The sequence below is a fragment of the Panicum virgatum genome, chromosome 5N, assembly GCF_016808335.1.
Source record: "Panicum virgatum strain AP13 chromosome 5N, P.virgatum_v5, whole genome shotgun sequence".
NCBI classification, from domain to species: Eukaryota; Viridiplantae; Streptophyta; class Magnoliopsida; order Poales; family Poaceae; genus Panicum; species Panicum virgatum.
In genome coordinates this window covers 40642380-40645966 of record NC_053149.1, presented here as the reverse complement: position 1 = coordinate 40645966, position 3587 = coordinate 40642380, and the positions used below count along the sequence as shown (strand labels likewise).

The window sequence follows — 3587 nt, the reverse complement described above, 5'->3', positions numbered from 1 at the left end:
AGAAGTAAATGGAATTCAAGTAGACCTATGCCTATCAAGGCAACGACAATCTAGTACATTGCATATTCATGCAAGAGCACTAGTTAAGCCCATATCTTGACTATACTAAGCGCTTCGTCGGCATCTAAGGATTTGCACATCCTACGATGATCGCATACAGCAATTGCTTCTACATACATCCTACAATGGCAGAAACTGCATTTCTGAGACAATAGTTCGCATAAACAGGATATATGTTACAAAGTTATAATGTATTTAACACATACATAGAGACATCATATAGAGTATGCTGATCAGGACTCCTGCTCCAGGCTATCCACAATCCTATCGGCTATAGGCTTCACCTCTTCCACGAGATAAGCACATTTGTCTTCGGAGCATTCAATAGATATACCTTCTCCTAGTGGAACCAGATTCGCCTGCGGCCAATATGGCTTCACCAACCCAAGTACATGAGACACGTACTGTCGGGTGGTGTCCGAGAGGTACTTGATAATCCCTTGCAGAGCTCCTAGCAGTCGCCCCAAGAGAGTCTTTGTCTGCTCCGTAACTTCCTCGGGTGGATCCACCATGTCCACAACAGCTTGAGCAGCAGCTTTCAGCTTATCGAGTTCTTTCTTATAGAGATCCCTCTATGCAACCAAGTCTCTGATCTGCTGCATGGTCCCGACGAGCTGATGATCAACATCCTCCTTTATCTTGGTCAACTTCTCAATTTCATCTGTGCAATGGTACATAATAATCTTTAAGTCAGTCTTCAGATCTTCCTAAGTTTCGAACAACTTTTTGAGCTCTGTGTGCATATGACAAGAACAACTACTAAATGTGGTGAATGGAGAACTACTCGACCACCCAACAATCAACGAGCAAAGCAAGATAAGCAATTTACCTCTATGCTTCTTGGCACTTGATCTATTCTTTCCTTGCAGTGACTTGTTTCTCTCTTCGAGAGCTTTCTTGTCCCTTGCAAGTTGTGCCATTTTGATCCTGCAGAACCTGGCGCTCCTGACTTTGTTCAATCTTGACCTTCTGAAGGTCACTATGAAGAGCAGTGACTTCCTTTAGCTTTTGGTTAAGATGACGCTCCTTCTCGGCCACCAGCTGGAGTTCCCCTCCAATTGACTGCATCTTCAAGGACCTCGCAGTGGTAAAGCTGGACAGTTCCTGAAATACATGGACCATATAATACTACCAGTCAACCTCAAAGATAAATACTCGATACAGTGAGACTTATAGATAAGAACTTTCGGCAATCTGACACATCTTCTTGAATAAATTTCATCTTGTCTACCGGCAGTTGTTAACCTTGTGTAGGATCATAAGAAATGGATCCTCTTGCTGCCGACAGAGCAGTCATCTCCCCTCTAGCACCAGCATCCGCAGTATCGGGTACTTCTCCTGCTTGTTGCTACGATGCTGGGCCTGACGCTCTACCCGTGAACAAAGACAGCAAGAGGGAGATGGCTGGAATCCGAAGGAGGTGTCACGATTGGCTCACCTGAAGGAATCTCTAGCCTTAGTAGATGAAGTTGGGCATCACCACCACTAGCTTCATTGTTGCCACCACCAGCTAGAGCTTCCTCCGCATTCTGCGCGAGAGCTTCTTTGACCAGGGGAAGGACTGGATCAATTTCTGCTTGGAGTAGTAGTGGTGGTGCCATTATCGCCACATGTTTGGGCTCGGGGGCTGGGGAAGAGGTAACCTCGCTCGTATCTCCTAGTCCCAGATCTGCTTTACTGAACACAAACGACAGAATAAAGCACTCAAACAGGCCAGAAGGTCAAGAATCACAAATAGCCAAGAACGCAAGAATAAGATAGTAGACTTACAGGATTGACTTCCTTATCGAAAGTTCCATCCCTCTTAGCAACTTTGGGACTGGGACGGTTACCAAAGCACACGACGTCACTTGTGCTCCAGCAGAAGGCACTGATAGCCCCTGTTGAGAGCTTGAATGCCGTTCACCCACCGCAGCAATATTCCACTGGGTAGGGGGAGTATTTTCACCACCCGCCGACCGAGGTTCCGCCGGGGGACCTTCCTCAGAACCATCTGCTGGTGTTGTACGCTCCGGCTAGGTGATCCCTGCATCACTTGAAGGCTCCGCTGGGATAGAGGATACACTTGTATCTATACCAGCATCATTCCCAGATGCTTCAGTTCTCGACACAATGCACCTAGGGCTGAAAATACGAAAGAAGAAGAAGCGAAAGCAGTTTGATGAACATCAAAGTACTCGACAAAGCTTCACGCATAAAGAAGATCACAAGTCATACCTGGTATCTCTGGATGGGGTGGACGCCTTGCGCTTACGCGTCACCGTGCGCGGAGCTTTTGGGTGACTAGCTCCTGAATCGCCCCCAGGACTGGGACTTTGGTCTCCTCCACCCGCGCCAGTGTCTTCCTCAATGTCTAGGGAAAGTTGTTGTCAGATTCAGTGTTTGACATAGCATCTACTATGTTCGGATCTTTGCCCGGCCGATAGATATATGGTCTCTTACGCACACTTGGGAGAAGATGCGCAAGACAAATGGCTTCTGGAATCGAAGGACTGCTTCGATATATATTTACATCATCCTGCAACAAGAGAACAAAGTTCCAGCATTCAAGAAGTACGAGTACTCGATTTAATCAAATCGACTACTTTTATGTACCTCCTTGGGTGGATCCTTCATGGTAAAGGTGTCCGGAATCATCGGAACGCCAAGCACTCCATCAAGTACTCGACGAACTCGACACACTGCTTCACTTTCAGTGATTTTTCTTGGAGGTGAAGCGAGATGGATCCTTGATCCCTAAGGTAGCGAAAGCCAAAATTGATACACTTTTGCAGAGGTTGGATTCTTCGACATATACAAGACATCACAAGAGCTGCTTTAATCACTTATCCTTCTTCAGAGAATGATTCGAGTCGTATGAAGGGAAACTCACACGTACAATTTGTTTTTTTTTTGGGGGGTGGGGGGAGGAGCCCGACAGGGTCCCCAATCCAGCAGCTTGTTCAGTTGATATTTGTCCTGAGCTATTGCGATCCACTCATTACAGATCTTAGGAGGCCTATGGGTCCTGTCTAGCAGCGATGGAGCATGGTTTCCACTATAAAACCACTTGAATTTTCAATCAATTACCTTGCTGGAAAGCTTGTATGGGATATAAACCTTATCCATCCCTTGGCATAATTGAAGCCCGGCACCCCCTACCTCTGCAATCTCGGTCTGGCTTGGTTGAGGCTTTAAATGGAAAAGATGTTTGAAGAGATTGAAATGGGGCACGATGCCAACAAAAGCTTTGCAAAAGTGCACGAAGATGGAGATGTGAAGGATGGAGTTTGGGGTCAAGTGGTGTGCTTGAATTTGTTGGTGATATGCCCAAGAGCCCATCATCACAATACGATTTAAAGACCCAAGAGGATATTGATCCAAGAGGGATTAGAGTTACTAATGGGCCTATGAGATAGAAGCCCATTAGTACGCCCTATATATATGAGAGAGGGGCTATGGAGGCGACAACCCTGAGAGCCGCGCCACCTCCTAGCCGCCGCCCATCCCTCTCCCTCGCCGTGCGTGCGTTGCTAGCACACCGATGC

The 3587-nt window shown here is 46.8% G+C and overlaps 1 long non-coding RNA gene across 6 annotated transcripts; it reads right to left on the bottom strand.

The window, feature by feature from the left end:
- Positions 1-200: 200 nt before the first annotated feature.
- LOC120676439 lies at positions 201-3216 on the bottom strand. 6 transcript variants are annotated; one of them, XR_005675833.1, is made up of 7 exons: positions 2656-3216; positions 2278-2578; positions 1831-2184; positions 1499-1737; positions 1306-1422; positions 890-1164; positions 201-721 (listed from the first exon to the last, which is right to left on the bottom strand). It is a non-coding gene; the product is annotated as an uncharacterized LOC120676439 (long non-coding RNA). The 6 variants fall into 6 exon arrangements; XR_005675832.1 differs by lacking the exon at positions 1306-1422 and having other exon boundaries at positions 2656-2844; positions 2939-3211; XR_005675835.1 differs by lacking the exon at positions 1306-1422 and having other exon boundaries at positions 2278-2413; positions 2503-2578; positions 2656-3207.
- Between the last annotated feature and the right edge of the window lie 371 nt (positions 3217-3587).